The sequence below is a fragment of the Crinia signifera genome, chromosome 8 (genome assembly GCF_055691185.1).
Source record: "Crinia signifera chromosome 8, ASM5569118v1, whole genome shotgun sequence".
NCBI classification, from domain to species: domain Eukaryota; kingdom Metazoa; phylum Chordata; class Amphibia; order Anura; family Myobatrachidae; genus Crinia; species Crinia signifera.
This window is the reverse complement of record NC_139224.1, coordinates 85,902,393-85,923,794: the sequence shown is the minus strand read 5'-3', so window position 1 is coordinate 85,923,794 and position 21,402 is coordinate 85,902,393.

Here is a 21,402-nt window from a genome sequence, read left to right as displayed (position 1 = left end):
TCAGACTAGGGTGAGGAAGGACCTAAGTAAGTTATGAAGAGCAAATAAATTCCTTATGCAAATTAGTTTGGAAAATAGACCATCTGATTGGTTGATGCAATTCTCAATAGGGATGGCCATCGGCCATCGATGTTTATAAACCATCGATGGCTTATGGTCGATGTTCAATAGTTTTTACATTGATGGGGTAGAACCAGATGGTTCACACCATCAATGTCAAACTCAAACTACTAGTTTTGTTTTGCTATTTCCTGGGACACGGAGCATAGCTCCACCCATGACACCAGTGAAGCCCCGCCCCCATATTCTGATTGGCCCACAGGCCAGTCAAATACAATGGATGACCACTGATATGTAACAACATCGATGGCAAAGGCAACAATGGCCATCATTAATACTCATTCAAAACAATCCATTCCGATTGGTTTATGTACTGCCAGTCAACAGTTTTCTATTTTACTACTTTTGATGGGACCATCATGCAATAGTCTTCAACCAGGAAGCCAATTGGTCAAGAATGTTCTTGTTATCAACCATCTTTGGCTGGTTTTGTAGGTTTTCAATTAGACTGGGTTGAGGAAGGACCTAATTAAGTTATGGAGAGCAAATAAATTCCTTATGCAAATTACTTTGGAAATTAGACCATCTGATTGGTTGATGCAATTCTCATTAGGGATGGCCATCGGCCATCGATGTTTATAAACCATCGATGGGTTATGGTCGATGTTCAATAGTTTTTACATCAATGTTTAGTTAAAACGACTAGTTTCGTTTTGCTATTTCCTGGTACACAGAGCAAAGCTCCACCCACGACACCAGTGAAGCCCCACCCCCATATTCTGATTGGCCCACAGGCCAGTCAGTCAAATACAATGGATGACCACTGATATGTAACAACATCGATGGCAAAGGCAACAATGGCCATCATTAATACTCATTCAAAACAATCCACTCCGATTTGTTTATGTACTGTCAGCCAACAGTTTTCTATTTTACTACTTTTGATGTGACCATCATGCAATAATCTTCAACCAGGAAGCCAATTGGTCAAGAATGTTCTTGTTATCAACCATATTTGGCTGGTTTTGTAGGTTTTCAATCAGACTAGGGTGAGGAAGGACCTAAGTAAGTTATGGAGAGCAAATAAATTCCTTATGCAAATTAGTTTGGAAATTAGACCATCTGATTGGTTGATGCAATTCTCATTAGGGATGGCCATCGGCCATCGATGTTTATAAACCATCGATGGGTTATGGTCGATGTTCAATAGTTTTGACATCGATGGGGGAGAACCAGATGGTTCACACCATCAATGTCAAACTCAAACTACTAGTTTTGTTTTGCTATTTCCTGGGACACGGAGCATAGCTCCACCCGAGACACCAGTGAAGCCCCGCCCCCATATTCTGATTGGCCCACAGGCCAGTGAATCAAATACAATGGATGACCACTGATATGTAACAACATCAATGGCAAAGGCAACAATGGCCATCATTAATACTCATTCAAAATAATCCATTCCAATTTGTTTATGTACTGTCAGCCAACAGTTTTCTATTTTACTACTTTTGATGGGACCATCATGCAATAGTATTCAACAAGGAAGCCAATTGGTCAAGAATGTTCTTGTTATCAACCATCTTTGGCTGGTTTTGTAGGTTTTCAATCAGACTAGGGTGAGGAAGGACCTAAGTAAGTTATGGAGAGCAAATAAATTCCTTATGCAAATTAGTTTGGAAATTAGACCATCTGATTGGTTGATGCAATTCTCATTAGGGATGGCCATCGGCCATCGATGTTTATAAACCATCGATGGGTTATGGTCGATGTTCAATAGTTTTGACATCGATGGGGGAGAACAAGATGGTTCACACCATCAATGTCAAACTCAAACTACTAGTTTTGTTTTGCTATTTCCTGGGACACGGAGCATAGCTCCACCCGAGACACCAGTGAAGCCCCGCCCCCATATTCTGATTGGCCCACAGGCCAGTGAGTCAAATACAATGGATGACCACTGATATGTAACAACATCAATGGCAAAGGCAACAATGGCCATCATTAATACTCATTCAAAACAATCCATTCCAATTTGTTTATGTACTGTCAGCCAACAGTTTTCTATTTTACTACTTTTGATGGGACCATCATGCAATAGTATTCAACCAGGAAGCCAATTGGTCAAGAATGTTCTTGTTATCAACCATCTTTGGCTGGTTTTGTATGTTTTCAATCAGACTAGGGTGAGGAATGACCTAAGTAAGTTATGGAGAGCAAATAAATTCCTTATGCAAATTAGTTTGGAAATTAGACCATCTGATTGGTTGATGCAATTCTCATTAGGGATGGCCATCGGCCATCGATGTTTATAAACCATCGATGGGTTATGGTCGATGTTCAATAGTTTTGACATCGATGGGGGAGAACCAGATGGTTCACACCATCAATGTCAAACTCAAACTACTAGTTTTGTTTTGCTATTTCCTGGGACACGGAGCATAGCTCCACCCATGACACCAGTGAAGCCCCGCCCCTATATTCTGATTGGCCCACAGGCCAGTCAAATACAATGGATGACCACTGATATGTAACAACATAGATGGCAAAGGCAACAATGGCCATCATTAATACTCATTCAAAACAATCCATTCCGATTTGTTTATGTACTGTCAGTCAACAGTTTTCTATTTTACTACTTTTGATGGGACCATCATGCAATAGTCTTCAACCCGGAAGCCAATTGGTCAAAAATGTTCTTTTTATCAACCATCTTTGGCTGGTTTTGCAGGTTTTCAATCAGACTAGGGTGAGGAAGGACCTAAGTAAGTTATGGAGAGCAAATAAATTCCTTATGCAAATTAGTTTGGAAATTAGACCATCTGATTGGTTGATGCAATTCTCATTAGGGATGGCCATCGGCCATCGGCCATCGATGTTTATAAACCATCGATGGGTTATGGTCGATGTTCAATAGTTTTTACATCAATGTTTAGTTAAAACGACTAGTTTCGTTTTGCTATTTCCTGGTACACAGAGCAAAGCTCCACCCACGACACCAGTGAAGCCCCACCCCCATATTCTGATTGGCCCACAGGCCAGTCAGTCAAATACAATGGATGACCACTGATATGTAACAACATCGATGGCAAAGGCAACAATGGCCATCATTAATACTCATTCAAAACAATCCATTCCGATTTGTTTATGTACTGTCAGCCAACAGTTTTCTATTTTACTACTTTTGATGTGACCATCATGCAATAATCTTCAACCAGGAAGCCAATTGGTCAAGAATGTTCTTGTTATCAACCATATTTGGCTGGTTTTGTAGGTTTTCAATCAGACTAGGGTGAGGAAGGACCTAAGTAAGTTATGGAGAGCAAATAAATTCCTTATGCAAATTAGTTTGGAAATTAGACCATCTGATTGGTTGATGCAATTCTCATTAGGGATGGCCATCGGCCATCGATGTTTATAAACCATCGATGGGTTATGGTCGATGTTCAATAGTTTTGACATCGATGGGGGAGAACCAGATGGTTCACACCATCAATGTCAAACTCAAACTACTAGTTTTGTTTTGCTATTTCCTGGGACACGGAGCATAGCTCCACCCGAGACACCAGTGAAGCCCCGCCCCCATATTCTGATTGGCCCACAGGCCAGTGAATCAAATACAATGGATGACCACTGATATGTAACAACATCAATGGCAAAGGCAACAATGGCCATCATTAATACTCATTCAAAATAATCCATTCCAATTTGTTTATGTACTGTCAGCCAACAGTTTTCTATTTTACTACTTTTGATGGGACCATCATGCAATAGTATTCAACAAGGAAGCCAATTGGTCAAGAATGTTCTTGTTATTAACCATCTTTGGCTGGTTTTGTAGGTTTTCAATCAGACTAGGGTGAGGAAGGACCTAAGTAAGTTATGGAGAGCAAATAAATTCCTTATGCAAATTAGTTTGGAAATTAGACTATCTGATTGGTTAATGCAATTCTCAATAGGGATGGCCATCGGCCATCGATGTTTATAAACCATCGATGGGTTATGGTCGATGTTAAATAGTTTTGACATCGATGGGGGAGAACCAGATGGTTCACACCATCAATGTCAAACTCAAACTACTAGTTTTGTTTTGCTATTTCCTGGGACACGGAGCATAGCTCCACCCATGACACCAGTGAAGCCCCGCCCCCATATTCTGATTGGCCCACAGGCCAGTCAAATACAATGGATGACCACTGATATGTAACAACATAGATGGCAAAGGCAACAATGGCCATCATTAATACTCATTCAAAACAATCCATTCCGATTTGTTTATGTACTGTCAGTCAACAGTTTTCTATTTTACTACTTTTGATGGGACCATCATGCAATAGTCTTCAACCCGGAAGCCAATTGGTCAAAAATGTTCTTTTTATCAACCATCTTTGGCTGGTTTTGCAGGTTTTCAATCAGACTAGGGTGAGGAAGGACCTAAGTAAGTTAGGGAGAGCAAATAAATTCCTTATGCAAATTAGTTTGGAAATTAGACCATCTGATTGGTTGATGCAATTCTCATTAGGGATGGCCATCGGCCATCAATGTTTATAAACCATCGATGGGTTATGGTCGATGTTCAATAGTTTTTAGATCAATGTTTAGTTAAAATGACTAGTTTTGTTTTGCTATTTCCTGGTAAACAGAGCAAAGCTCCACCCACAACACCAGTGAAGCCCCGCCCCCATATTCTGATTGGCCCACAGGCCAGTCAGTCAAATACAATGGATGACCACTGATATGTAACAACATCGATGGCAAAGGCAACAATGGCCATCATTAATACTCATTCAAAACAATCCATTCCGATTGGTTTATGTACTGTCAGCCAACAGTTTTCTATTTTACTACTTTTGATGGGACCATCATGCAATAGTCTTCAACCAGGAAGCCAATTGGTCAAGAATGTTCTTGTTATCAACCATCTTTGGCTGGTTTTGTAGGTTTTCAATTAGACTGGGTTGAGGAAGGACCTAATTAAGTTATGGAGAGCAAATAAATTCCTTATGCAAATTAGTTTGGAAAATAGACCATCTGATTGGTTGATGCAATTCTCATTAGGGATGGCCATCGGCCATCGGCCATCGATGTTTATAAACCATCGATGGGTTATGGTCGATGTTCAATAGTTTTTACATCAATGTTTAGTTAAAACGACTAGTTTCGTTTTGCTATTTCCTGGTACACAGTGCAAAGCTCCACCCACGACACCAGTGAAGCCCCACCCCCATATTCTGATTGGCCCACAGGCCAGTCAGTCAAATACAATGGATGACCACTGATATGTAACAACATCGATGGCAAAGGCAACAATGGCCATCATTAATACTCATTCAAAACAATCCATTCCGATTTGTTTATGTACTGTCAGCCAACAGTTTTCTATTTTACTACTTTTGATGTGACCATCATGCAATAATCTTCAACCAGGAAGCCAATTGGTCAAGAATGTTCTTGTTATCAACCATATTTGGCTGGTTTTGTAGGTTTTCAATCAGACTAGGGTGAGGAAGGACCTAAGTAAGTTATGGAGAGCAAATAAATTCCTTATGCAAATTAGTTTGGAAATTAGACCATCTGATTGGTTGATGCAATTCTCATTAGGGATGGCCATCGGCCATCGATGTTTATAAACCATCGATGGGTTATGGTCGATGTTCAATAGTTTTTACATCAATGTTTAGTTAAAACGACTAGTTTTGTTTTGCTATTTCCTGGTACACAGAGCAAAGCTCCACCCACGACACCAGTGAAGCCCCGCCCCCATATTCTGATTGGCCCACAGGCCAGTCAGTCAAATACAATGGATGACCACTGATATGTAACAACATCGATGGCAAAGGCAACAATGGCCATCATTAATACTCATTCAAAACAATCCATTCTGATTGGTTTATGTACTGTCAGTCAACAGTTTTCTATTTTACTACTTTTGATGGGACCATCATGCAATAGTCTTCAACCAGGAAGCCAATTGGTCAAGAATGTTCTTGTTATCAACCATATTTGGCTGGTTTTGTAGGTTTTCAATCAGACTAGGGTGAGGAAGGACCTAAGTAAGTTATGGAGAGCAAATAAATTCCTTATGCAAATTAGTTTGGAAATTAGACCATCTGATTGGTTGATGCAATTCTCATAAGGGATGGCCATCGGCCATCGGCCATCGATGTTTATAAACCATCGATGGGTTATGGTCGATGTTCAATAGTTTTTACATCAATGTTTAGTTAAAACGACTAGTTTTGTTTTGCTATTTCCTGGTACACAGAGCAAAGCTCCACCCATGACACCAGTGAAGCCCCGCCCCCATATTCTGATTGGCCCACAGGCCAGTCAGTCAAATAGAATGGATGACCACTGATATGTAACAACATCGATGGCAAAGGCAACAATGGCAATCATTAATACTCATTCAAAACAATCCATTCCGATTTGTTTACGTACTGTCAGCCAACAGTTTTCTATTTTACTACTTTTGATGGGACCATCATGCAATAGTCTTCAACCAGTAAGCCAATTGGTCAAGAATGTTCTTGTTATCAACCATCTTTGGCTGGTTTTGTAGGTTTTCAATCAGACTAGGGTGAGGAAGGACCTAAGTAAGTTATGGAGAGCAAATAAATTCCTTATGCAAATTAGTTTGGAAATTAGACCATCTGATTGGTTGATGCAATTCTCATTAGGGATGGCCATCGGCCATCGATGTTTATAAACCATCGATGGGTTATGGTTGATGTTCAATAGTTTTTACATCAATGTTTAGTTAAAACGACTAGTTTTGTTTTGCTATTTCCTGGGACACGGAGCATAGCTCCACCCATGACATCAGTGAAGCCCCGCCCCCATATTCTGATTGGCCCACAGGCCAGTGAGTCAAATACAATGGATGACCACTGATATGTAACAACATCAATGGCAAAGGCAACAAAGGCCATCATTAATACTCATTCAAAACAATCCATTCCAATTTGTTTATGTACTGTCAGCCAACAGTTTTCTATTTTACTACTTTTGATGGGACCATCATGCAATAGTATTCAACCAGGAAGCCAATTGGTCAAGAATGTTCTTGTTATCAACCATCTTTGGCTGGTTTTGTAGGTTTTCAATCAGACTAGGGTGAGGAAGGACCTAAGTAAGTTATGGAGAGCAAATAAATTCCTTATGCAAATTAGTTTGGAAATTAGACCATCTGATTGGTTGATGCAATTCTCATTAGGGATGGCCATCGGCTATCGATGTTTGTAAACCATCGATGGGTTATGGTCGATGTTCAATAGTTTTTACATCAATGTTTGGTTAAAACGACTAGTTTTGTTTTGCTATTTCCTGGTACACAGAGCAAAGCTCCACCCACGACACCAGTGAAGCCCCACCCCCATATTCTGATTGGCCCACAGGCCAGTCAGTCAAATAGAATGGATGACCACTGATATGTAACAACATCGATGGCAAAGGCAACAATGGCCATCATTAATACTCATTCAAAACAATCCATTCCGATTTGTTTATGTGCTGTCAGCCAACAGTTTTATATTTTACTACTTTTGATGCGACCATCATGCAATAGTCTTCAACCAGGAAGCCAATTGGTCAAGAATTTACTTGTTATCAACCATCTTTGGCTGGTTTTGTAGGTTTTCAATTAGACTGGGTTGAGGAAGGACCTAATTAAGTTATGGAGAGCAAATAAATTCCTTATGCAAATTAGTTTGGAAAATAGACCATCTGATTGGTTGATGCAATTCTCATTAGGGATGGCCATCGGCCATCGATGTTTATAAACCATAGATGGCTTATGGTCGATGTTCAATAGTTTTTACATTGATGGGGTAGAACCAGATGGTTCACACCATCAATGTCAAACTCAAACTACTAGTTTTGTTTTGCTATTTCCTGGGACACGGAGCATAGCTCCACTCGAGACACCAGTGAAGCCCCGCCCCCATATTCTGATTGGCCCACAGGCCAGTCAGTCAAATAGAATGGATGACCACTGATATGTAACAACATCGATGGCAAAGGCAACAATGGCCATCATTAATACTCATTCAAAACAATCCATTCCGATTTGTTTATGTGCTGTCAGCCAACAGTTTTATATTTTACTACTTTTGATGCGACCATCATGCAATAGTCTTCAACCAGGAAGCCAATTGGTCAATAATTTACTTGTTATCAACCATCTTTGGCTGGTTTTGTAGGTTTTCAATCAGACTAGGGTGAGGAAGGACCTAAGTAAGTTATGGAGAGCAAATAAATTCCTTATGCAAATTAGTTTGGAAATTAGACCATCTGATTGGTTGATGCAATTCTCATTAGGGATGGCCATCGGCCATCGATGTTTATAAACCATCGATGGGTTATGGTCGATGTTCAATAGTTTTTACATCAATGTTTAGTTAAAACGACTAGTTTTGTTTTGCTATTTCCTGGTACACAGAGCAAAGCTCCACCCATGACACCAGTGAAGCCCCGCCCCCATATTCTGATTGGCCCACAGGCCAGTCAGTCAAATAGAATGGATGACCACTGATATGTAACAACATCGATGGCAAAGGCAACAATGGCAATCATTAATACTCATTCAAAACAATCCATTCCGATTTGTTTACGTACTGTCAGCCAACAGTTTTCTATTTTACTACTTTTGATGGGACCATCATGCAATAGTCTTCAACCAGTAAGCCAATTGGTCAAGAATGTTCTTGTTATCAACCATCTTTGGCTGGTTTTGTAGGTTTTCAATCAGACTAGGGTGAGGAAGGACCTAAGTAAGTTATGGAGAGCAAATAAATTCCTTATGCAAATTAGTTTGGAAATTAGACCATCTGATTGGTTGATGCAATTCTCATTAGGGATGGCCATCGGCCATCGATGTTTATAAACCATCGATGGGTTATGGTTGATGTTCAATAGTTTTTACATCAATGTTTAGTTAAAACGACTAGTTTTGTTTTGCTATTTCCTGGGACACGGAGCATAGCTCCACCCATGACATCAGTGAAGCCCCGCCCCCATATTCTGATTGGCCCACAGGCCAGTGAGTCAAATACAATGGATGACCACTGATATGTAACAACATCAATGGCAAAGGCAACAAAGGCCATCATTAATACTCATTCAAAACAATCCATTCCAATTTGTTTATGTACTGTCAGCCAACAGTTTTCTATTTTACTACTTTTGATGGGACCATCATGCAATAGTATTCAACCAGGAAGCCAATTGGTCAAGAATGTTCTTGTTATCAACCATCTTTGGCTGGTTTTGTAGGTTTTCAATCAGACTAGGGTGAGGAAGGACCTAAGTAAGTTATGGAGAGCAAATAAATTCCTTATGCAAATTAGTTTGGAAATTAGACCATCTGATTGGTTGATGCAATTCTCATTAGGGATGGCCATCGGCTATCGATGTTTGTAAACCATCGATGGGTTATGGTCGATGTTCAATAGTTTTTACATCAATGTTTGGTTAAAACGACTAGTTTTGTTTTGCTATTTCCTGGTACACAGAGCAAAGCTCCACCCACGACACCAGTGAAGCCCCACCCCCATATTCTGATTGGCCCACAGGCCAGTCAGTCAAATAGAATGGATGACCACTGATATGTAACAACATCGATGGCAAAGGCAACAATGGCCATCATTAATACTCATTCAAAACAATCCATTCCGATTTGTTTATGTGCTGTCAGCCAACAGTTTTATATTTTACTACTTTTGATGCGACCATCATGCAATAGTCTTCAACCAGGAAGCCAATTGGTCAAGAATTTACTTGTTATCAACCATCTTTGGCTGGTTTTGTAGGTTTTCAATTAGACTGGGTTGAGGAAGGACCTAATTAAGTTATGGAGAGCAAATAAATTCCTTATGCAAATTAGTTTGGAAAATAGACCATCTGATTGGTTGATGCAATTCTCATTAGGGATGGCCATCGGCCATCGATGTTTATAAACCATAGATGGCTTATGGTCGATGTTCAATAGTTTTTACATTGATGGGGTAGAACCAGATGGTTCACACCATCAATGTCAAACTCAAACTACTAGTTTTGTTTTGCTATTTCCTGGGACACGGAGCATAGCTCCACTCGAGACACCAGTGAAGCCCCGCCCCCATATTCTGATTGGCCCACAGGCCAGTCAGTCAAATAGAATGGATGACCACTGATATGTAACAACATCGATGGCAAAGGCAACAATGGCAATCATTAATACTCATTCAAAACAATCCATTCCGATTTGTTTACGTACTGTCAGCCAACAGTTTTCTATTTTACTACTTTTGATGGGACCATCATGCAATAGTCTTCAACCAGTAAGCCAATTGGTCAAGAATGTTCTTGTTATCAACCATCTTTGGCTGGTTTTGTAGGTTTTCAATCAGACTAGGGTGAGGAAGGACCTAAGTAAGTTATGGAGAGCAAATAAATTCCTTATGCAAATTAGTTTGGAAATTAGACCATCTGATTGGTTGATGCAATTCTCATTAGGGATGGCCATCGGCCATCGATGTTTATAAACCATCGATGGGTTATGGTTGATGTTCAATAGTTTTTACATCAATGTTTAGTTAAAACGACTAGTTTTGTTTTGCTATTTCCTGGGACACGGAGCATAGCTCCACCCATGACATCAGTGAAGCCCCGCCCCCATATTCTGATTGGCCCACAGGCCAGTGAGTCAAATACAATGGATGACCACTGATATGTAACAACATCAATGGCAAAGGCAACAAAGGCCATCATTAATACTCATTCAAAACAATCCATTCCAATTTGTTTATGTACTGTCAGCCAACAGTTTTCTATTTTACTACTTTTGATGGGACCATCATGCAATAGTATTCAACCAGGAAGCCAATTGGTCAAGAATGTTCTTGTTATCAACCATCTTTGGCTGGTTTTGTAGGTTTTCAATCAGACTAGGGTGAGGAAGGACCTAAGTAAGTTATGGAGAGCAAATAAATTCCTTATGCAAATTAGTTTGGAAATTAGACCATCTGATTGGTTGATGCAATTCTCATTAGGGATGGCCATCGGCCATCGATGTTTATAAACCATCGATGGGTTATGGTCGATGTTCAATAGCTTTACATCAATGTTTAGTTAAAACGACTAGTTTTGTTTTACTATTTCCTGGTACACAGAGCAAAGCTCCACCCACGACACCAGTGAAGCCCCGCCCCCATATTCTGATTGTCCCACAGGCCAGTCAGTCAAATACAAAGGATGACCACTGATATGTAACAACATCGATGGCAAAGGCAACAGTGGCCATCATTAATACTCATTCAAAACAATCCATTCCGATTGGTTTATGTACTGTCAGTCAACAGTTTTCTATTTTACTACTTTTGATGCGACCATCATGCAATAGTCTTCAACCAGGAAGCCAATTGGTCAATAATTTACTTGTTATCAACCATCTTTGGCTGGTTTTGTAGGTTTTCAATCAGACTAGGGTGAGGAAGGACCTAAGTAAGTTATGGAGAGCAAATAAATTCCTTATGCAAATTAGTTTGGAAATTAGACCATCTGATTGGTTGATGCAATTCTCATTAGGGATGGCCATCGGCCATCGATGTTTATAAACCATCGATGGGTTATGGTCGATGTTCAATAGTTTTTACATCAATGTTTAGTTAAAACGACTAGTTTTGTTTTGCTATTTCCTGGTACACAGAGCAAAGCTCCACCCATGACACCAGTGAAGCCCCGCCCCCATATTCTGATTTGCCCACAGGCCAGTCAGTCAAATAGAATGGATGACCACTGATATGTAACAACATCGATGGCAAAGGCAACAATGGCAATCATTAATACTCATTCAAAACAATCCATTCCGATTTGTTTACGTACTGTCAGCCAACAGTTTTCTATTTTACTACTTTTGATGGGACCATCATGCAATAGTCTTCAACCAGTAAGCCAATTGGTCAAGAATGTTCTTGTTATCAACCATCTTTGGCTGGTTTTGTAGGTTTTCAATCAGACTAGGGTGAGGAAGGACCTAAGTAAGTTATGGAGAGCAAATAAATTCCTTATGCAAATTAGTTTGGAAATTAGACCATCTGATTGGTTGATGCAATTCTCATTAGGGATGGCCATCGGCCATCGATGTTTATAAACCATCGATGGGTTATGGTTGATGTTCAATAGTTTTTACATCAATGTTTAGTTAAAACGACTAGTTTTGTTTTGCTATTTCCTGGGACACGGAGCATAGCTCCACCCATGACATCAGTGAAGCCCCGCCCCCATATTCTGATTGGCCCACAGGCCAGTGAGTCAAATACAATGGATGACCACTGATATGTAACAACATCAATGGCAAAGGCAACAAAGGCCATCATTAATACTCATTCAAAACAATCCATTCCAATTTGTTTATGTACTGTCAGCCAACAGTTTTCTATTTTACTACTTTTGATGGGACCATCATGCAATAGTCTTCAACCAGGAAGCCAATTGGTCAAGAATGTTCTTGTTATCAACCATCTTTGGCTGGTTTTGTAGGTTTTCAATCAGACTAGGGTGAGGAAGGACCTAAGTAAGTTATGGAGAGCAAATAAATTCCTTATGCAAATTAGTTTGGAAATTAGACCATCTGATTGGTTGATGCAATTCTCATTAGGGATGGCCATCGGCTATCGATGTTTGTAAACCATCGATGGGTTATGGTCGATGTTCAATAGTTTTTACATCAATGTTTGGTTAAAACGACTAGTTTTGTTTTGCTATTTCCTGGTACACAGAGCAAAGCTCCACCCACGACACCAGTGAAGCCCCACCCCCATATTCTGATTGGCCCACAGGCCAGTCAGTCAAATAGAATGGATGACCACTGATATGTAACAACATCGATGGCAAAGGCAACAATGGCCATCATTAATACTCATTCAAAACAATCCATTCCGATTTGTTTATGTGCTGTCAGCCAACAGTTTTATATTTTACTACTTTTGATGCGACCATCATGCAATAGTCTTCAACCAGGAAGCCAATTGGTCAAGAATTTACTTGTTATCAACCATCTTTGGCTGGTTTTGTAGGTTTTCAATTAGACTGGGTTGAGGAAGGACCTAATTAAGTTATGGAGAGCAAATAAATTCCTTATGCAAATTAGTTTGGAAAATAGACCATCTGATTGGTTGATGCAATTCTCATTAGGGATGGCCATCGGCCATCGATGTTTATAAACCATAGATGGCTTATGGTCGATGTTCAATAGTTTTTACATTGATGGGGTAGAACCAGATGGTTCACACCATCAATGTCAAACTCAAACTACTAGTTTTGTTTTGCTATTTCCTGGGACACGGAGCATAGCTCCACTCGAGACACCAGTGAAGCCCCGCCCCCATATTCTGATTGGCCCACAGGCCAGTCAGTCAAATAGAATGGATGACCACTGATATGTAACAACATCGATGGCAAAGGCAACAATGGCAATCATTAATACTCATTCAAAACAATCCATTCCGATTTGTTTACGTACTGTCAGCCAACAGTTTTCTATTTTACTACTTTTGATGGGACCATCATGCAATAGTCTTCAACCAGTAAGCCAATTGGTCAAGAATGTTCTTGTTATCAACCATCTTTGGCTGGTTTTGTAGGTTTTCAATCAGACTAGGGTGAGGAAGGACCTAAGTAAGTTATGGAGAGCAAATAAATTCCTTATGCAAATTAGTTTGGAAATTAGACCATCTGATTGGTTGATGCAATTCTCATTAGGGATGGCCATCGGCCATCGATGTTTATAAACCATCGATGGGTTATGGTTGATGTTCAATAGTTTTTACATCAATGTTTAGTTAAAACGACTAGTTTTGTTTTGCTATTTCCTGGGACACGGAGCATAGCTCCACCCATGACATCAGTGAAGCCCCGCCCCCATATTCTGATTGGCCCACAGGCCAGTGAGTCAAATACAATGGATGACCACTGATATGTAACAACATCAATGGCAAAGGCAACAAAGGCCATCATTAATACTCATTCAAAACAATCCATTCCAATTTGTTTATGTACTGTCAGCCAACAGTTTTCTATTTTACTACTTTTGATGGGACCATCATGCAATAGTATTCAACCAGGAAGCCAATTGGTCAAGAATGTTCTTGTTATCAACCATCTTTGGCTGGTTTTGTAGGTTTTCAATCAGACTAGGGTGAGGAAGGACCTAAGTAAGTTATGGAGAGCAAATAAATTCCTTATGCAAATTAGTTTGGAAATTAGACCATCTGATTGGTTGATGCAATTCTCATTAGGGATGGCCATCGGCCATCGATGTTTATAAACCATCGATGGGTTATGGTCGATGTTCAATAGCTTTACATCAATGTTTAGTTAAAACGACTAGTTTTGTTTTACTATTTCCTGGTACACAGAGCAAAGCTCCACCCACGACACCAGTGAAGCCCCGCCCCCATATTCTGATTGTCCCACAGGCCAGTCAGTCAAATACAAAGGATGACCACTGATATGTAACAACATCGATGGCAAAGGCAACAGTGGCCATCATTAATACTCATTCAAAACAATCCATTCCGATTGGTTTATGTACTGTCAGTCAACAGTTTTCTATTTTACTACTTTTGATGGGACCATCATGCAATAGTCTTCAACCAGGAAGCCAATTGGTCAAGAATGTTCTTGTTATCAACCATCTTTGGCTGGTTTTGTAGGTTTTCAATAAGACTAGGGTGAGGAAGGACCTAAGTAAGTTATGGAGAGCAAATAAAATACTCATGCAAATTAGTTTGGAAATTAGACCATCTGATTGGTTGATGCAATTCTCATTAGGGATGGCCATCGGCCATCGATGTTTATAAACCATCAGTGGGTTATGGTCGATGTTCAATAGTTTTACATCAATGTTTAGTTAAAACGACTAGTTTTGTTTTACTATTTCCTGGTACACAGAGCAAAGCTCCACCCACGACACCAGTGAAGCCCCGCCCCCATATTCTGATTGTCCCACAGGCCAGTCAGTCAAATACAAAGGATGACCACTGATATGTAACAACATCGATGGAAAAGGCAACAATGGCCATCATTAATACTCATTCAAAACAATCCATTCCAATTGGTTTATGTACTGTCAGTCAACAGTTTTCTATTTTACTACTTTTGATGGGACCATCATGCAATAGTCTTCAACCAGGAAGCCAATTGGTCAAGAATGTTCTTGTTATCAACCATTTTTGGCTGGTTTTGTAGGTTTTCAATAAGACTAGGGTGAGGAAGGACCTAAGTAAGTTATGGAGAGCAAATAAATTCCTTATGCAAATTAGTTTGGAAATTAGACCATCTGATTGGTTGATGCAATTCTCATTAGGGATGGCCATCGGCTATCGATGTTTATAAACCATCGATGGGTTATGGTCGATGTTCAATAGTTTTTACATCAATGTTTAGTTAAAACGACTAGTTTTGTTTTGCTATTTCCTGGTACACAGAGCAAAGCTCCACCCACGACACCAGTGAAGCCCCACCCCCATATTCTGATTGGCCCACAGGCCAGTCAGTCAAATAGAATGGATGACCACTGATATGTAACAACATCGATGGCAAAGGCAACAATGGCCATCATTAATACTCATTCAAAACAATCCATTCCGATTTGTTTATGTGCTGTCAGCCAACAGTTTTATATTTTACTGCTTTTGATGCGACCATCATGCAATAGTCTTCAACCAGGAAGCCAATTGGTCAAGAATTTACTTGTTATCAACCATCTTTGGCTGGTTTTGTAGGTTTTCAATTAGACTGGGTTGAGGAAGGACCTAATTAAGTTATGGAGAGCAAATAAATTCATTATGCAAATTAGTTTGGAAAATAGACCATCTGATTGGTTGATGCAATTCTCATTAGGGATGGCCATCGGCCATCGATGTTTATAAACCATCGATGGCTTATGGTCGATGTTCAATAGTTTTTACATTGATGGGGTAGAACCAGATGGTTCACACCATCAATGTCAAACTCAAACTACTAGTTTTGTTTTGCTATTTCCTGGGACACGGAGCATAGCTCCACTCGAGACACCAGTGAAGCCCCGCCCCCATATTCTGATTGGCCCACAGGCCAGTCAGTCAAATAGAATGGATGACCACTGATATGTAACAACATCGATGGCAAAGGCAACAATGGCCATCATTAATACTCATTCAAAACAATCCATTCCGATTTGTTTATGTGCTGTCAGCCAACAGTTTTATATTTTACTACTTTTGATGCGACCATCATGCAATAGTCTTCAACCAGGAAGCCAATTGGTCAAGAATTTACTTGTTATCAACCATCTTTGGCTGGTTTTGTAGGTTTTCAATCAGACTAGGGTGAGGAAGGACCTAAGTAAGTTATGGAGAGCAAATAAATTCCTTATGCAAATTAGTTTGGAAATTAGACCATCTGATTGGTTGATGCAATTCTCATTATCGATGGCCATCGGCCATCGATGTTTATAAACCATCGATGGGTTATGGTCGATGTTCAATAGTTTTTACATCAATGTTTAGTTAAAACGACTAGTTTTGTTTTGCTATTTCCTGGTACACAGAGCAAAGCCCCGCCCCCATATTCTGATTGGCCCACAGGCCAGTCAGTCAAATAGAATGGATGACCACTGATATGTAACAACATCAATGGCAAAGGCAACAATGGCAATCATTAATACTCATTCAAAACAATCCATTCCGATTTGTTTATGTACTGTCAGCCAACAGTTTTCTATTTTACTACTTTTGATGGGACCATCATGCAATAGTCTTCAACCAGGAAGCCAATTGGTCAAGAATGTTCTTGTTATTAACCATCTTTGGCTGGTTTTGTAGGTTTTCAATCAGACTAGGGTGAGGAAGGACCTAAGTAAGTTATGGAGAGCAAATAAATGCCTTATGCAAATTAGTTTGGAAATTAGACCATCTGATTGGTTGATGCAATTCTCATTAGGGATGGCCATCGGTCATCGATGTTTATAAACCATCGATGGGTTATGGTCGATGTTCAATAGTTTTTACATCAATGTTTAGTTAAAACGACTAGTTTCGTTTTGCTATTTCCTGGTACACAGAGCAAAGCTCCACCCACGACACCAATGAAGCCCCGCCCCCATATTCTGATTGGCCCACAGGCCAGTGAGTCAAATACAATGGATGACCACTGATATGTAACAACATCAATGGCAAAGGCAACAATGGCCATCATTAATACTCATTCAAAACAATCCATTCCAATTTGTTTATGTACTGTCAGCCAACAGTTTTCTATTTTACTACTTTTGATGGGACCATCATGCAATAGTATTCAACCAGGAAGCCAATTGGTCAGAATGTTCTTGTTATCAACCATCTTTGGCTGGTTTTGTAGGTTTTCAATCAGACTAGGGTGAGGAAGGACCTAAGTAAGTTATGGAGAGCAAATAAATTCCTTATGCAAATTAGTATGGAAATTAGACCATCTGATTGGTTGATGCAATTCTCATTAGGGATGACCATCGGCCATCGATGTTTATAAACCATCGATGGGTTATGGTCGATGTTCAATAGTTTTTACATCAATGTTTAGTTAAAACGACTAGTTTTGTTTTGCTATTTCCTGGTACACAGAGCAAAGCCCCGCCCCCATATTCTGATTGGCCCACAGGCCAGTCAGTCAAATAGAATGGATGACCACTGATATGTAACAACATCAATGGCAAAGGCAACAATGGCAATCATTAATACTCATTCAAAACAATCCATTCCGCTTTGTTTATGTACTGTCAGCCAACAGTTTTCTATTTTACTACTTTTGATGGGACCATCATGCAATAGTCTTCAACCAGGAAGCCAATTGGTCAAGAATGTTCTTGTTATCAACCATCTTTGGCTGGTTTTGTAGGTTTTCAATCAGACTAGGGTGAGGAAGGACCTAAGTAAGTTATGGAGAGCAAATAAATGCCTTATGCAAATTAGTTTGGAAATTAGACCATCTGATTGGTTGATGCAATTCTCATTCGGGGAGGGCCATCGGTCATCGATGTTTATAAACCATCGATGGGTTATGGTCGATGTTCAATAGTTTTTACATCAATGTTTAGTTAAAACGACTAGTTTCGTTTTGCTATTTTCTGGTACACAGAGCAAAGCTCCACCCACGACACCAGTGAAGCCCTGCCCCCATATTCTGATTGGCCCACAGGCCAGTCAGTCAAATACAATGGAAGACCACAGATACAGTATGTAACAACATCGATGGCAAAGGCAACAATGGCCATCATTAATACTCATTTAAAACAATCCATTCCGATTTGTTTATGTACTGTCAGCCAACAGTTTTCTATTTTACTACTTTTGATGGGACCATCATGCAATAGTCTTCAACCAGGAAGCCAATTGGTCAAGAATGTTCTTGTTATCAACCATCTTTGGCTGGTTTTGTAGGTTTTCAATCAGACTAGGGTGAGGAAGGACCTAAGTAAGTTATGGAGAGCAAATAAATTCCTTATGCAAATTAGTTTGGAAATTAGACCATCTGATTGGTTGATGCAATTCTCATTAGGGATGGCCATCGGCCATCGATGTTTATAAACCATCGATGGGTTATGGTCGATGTTCAATAGTTTTTACATTGATGGGGTAGAACCAGATGGTTCACACCATCAATGTCAAACTCAAACTACTAGTTTTGTTTTGCTATTTCCTGGGACACGGAGCATAGCTCCACTCGAGACACCAGTGAAGCCCCGCCCCCATATTCTGATTGGCCCACAGGCCAGTGAGTCAAATACAATGGATGACCACTGATATGTAACAACATCAATGGCAAAGGCAACAATGGCCATCATTAATACTCATTCAAAACAATCCATTCCAATTTGTTTATGTACTGTCAGCCAACAGTTTTCTATTTTACTACTTTTGATGGGACCATCATGCAATAGTATTCAACCAGGAAGCCAATTGGTCAAGAATGTTCTTGTTATCAACCATCTTTGGCTGGTTTTGTAGGTTTTCAATCAGACTAGGGTGAGGAAGGACCTAAGTAAGTTATGGAGAGCAAATAAATTCCTTATGCAAATTAGTTTGGAAATTAGACCATCTGATTGGTTGATGCAATTCTCATTAGGGATGGCCATCGGCCATCGATGTTTATAAACCATCGATGGGTTATGGTCGATGTTCAATAGTTTTTACATCAATGTTTAGTTAAAACGACTAGTTTTGTTTTGCTATTTCCTGGTACACAGAGCAAAGCCCCGCCCCCATATTCTGATTGGCCCACAGGCCAGTCAGTCAAATAGAATGGATGACCACTGATATGTAACAACATCAATGGCAAAGGCAACAATGGCAATCATTAATACTCATTCAAAACAATCCATTCCGATTTGTTTATGTACTATCAGCCAACAGTTTTCTAGTTTACTACTTTTGATGGGACCATCATGCAATAGTCTTCAACCAGGAAGCCAATTGGTCAAGAATGTTCTTGTTATCAACCATCTTTAGCTGGTTTTGTAGGTTTTCAATCAGACTAGGGTGAGGAAGGACCTAAGTAAGTTATGGAGAGCAAATAAATGCCTTATGCAAATTAGTTTGGAAATTAGACCATCTGATTGGTTGATGCAATTCTCATTAGGGATGGCCATCGGCCATCGATGTTTATAAACCATCGATGGGTTATGGTCGATGTTCAAGAGTTTTTACATCAATGTTTAGTTAAAACGACTAGTTTCGTTTTGCTATTTCCTGGTACACAGAGCAAAGCTCCACCCACGACACCAGTGAAGCCCCGCCCCCATATTCTGATTGGCCCACAGGCCAGTCAGTCAAATACAATGGATGACCACTGATATGTAACAACATCGATGGCAAAGGCAACAATGGCCATCATTAATACTCATTTAAAACAATCCATTCCGATTTGTTTATGTACTGTCAGCCAACAGTTTTCTATTTTACTACTTTTGATGGGACCATCATGCAATAGTCTTCAACCAGGAAGCCAATTGGTCAAGAATGTTCTTGTTATCAACCATCTTTGGCTGGTTTTGTAGGTTTTCAATCAGACTAGGGTGAGGAAGGACCTAAGTAAGTTATGGAGAGCAAATAAATGCCTTATGCAAATTAGTTTGGAAATTAGACCATCTGATTGGTTGATGCAATTCTCATTAGGGATGGCCATCGGCCATCGATGTTTATAAACCATCGATGGGTTATGGTCGATGTTCAATAGTTTTTACATCAATGTTTAGTTAAAACGACTAGTTTCGTTTTGCTATTTCCTGGTACACAGAGCAAAGCTCCACCCACGACACCAGTGAAGCCCCGCCCCCATATTCTGATTGGCCCACAGGCCAGTCAGTCAAATACAATGGATGACCACTGATATGTAACAACATCGATGGCAAAGGCAACAATGGCAATCATTAATACTCATTCAAAACAATCCATTCCGATTTGTTTATGTACTGTCAGCCAACAGTTTTCTATTTTACTACTTTTGATGGGACCATCATGCAATAGTCTTCAACCAGGAAGCCAATTGGTCAAGAATGTTCTTGTTATCAACCATCTTTGGCTGGTTTTGTAGGTTTTCAATCAGACTAGGGTGATGAAGGACCTAAGTAAGTTATGGAGAGCAAATAAATTCCTTATGCAAATTAGTTTGGAAATTAGACCATCTGATTGGTTGATGCAATTCTCATTAGGGATGGCCATCGGCCATCGATGTTTATAAACCATCGATGGGTTCTGGTCGATGTTCAATAGTTTTTACATCAATGTTTAGTTAAAACGACTAGTTTTGTTTTTCTATTTCCTGGTACACAGAGCAAAGCTACACCCACGACACCAGTAAAGCCCCGCCCCCATATTGTGATTGGCCCACAGGCCAGTCAGTCAAATACAATGGATGACCACTGATGTGTAACATCGATGGCAAAGGCAACAATGGCCATCATTAATACTCATTCAAAACAATCCATTCCGATTGGTTTATGTACTGTCAGTCAACAGTTTTCTATTTTACTACTTTTGATGGGACCATCATGCAATAGTCCTCAACCAGGAAGCCAATTGGTCAAGAATGTTCTTGTTATCAACCATCTTTGGCTGGTTTTGTAGGTTTTCAATCAGACTAGGGTGAGGAAGGACCTAAGTAAGTTATGGAGAGCAAATAAATTCCTTATGCAAATTAGTTTGGAAATTAGACCATCTGATTGGTTGATGCAATTCTCATTAGGGATGGCCATCGACCATCGATGTTTTTAAACCATCGATGGGTTCTGGTCGATGTTCAATAGTTTTTACATCAATGTTTAGTAAAAACGACTAGTTTCGTTTTGCTATT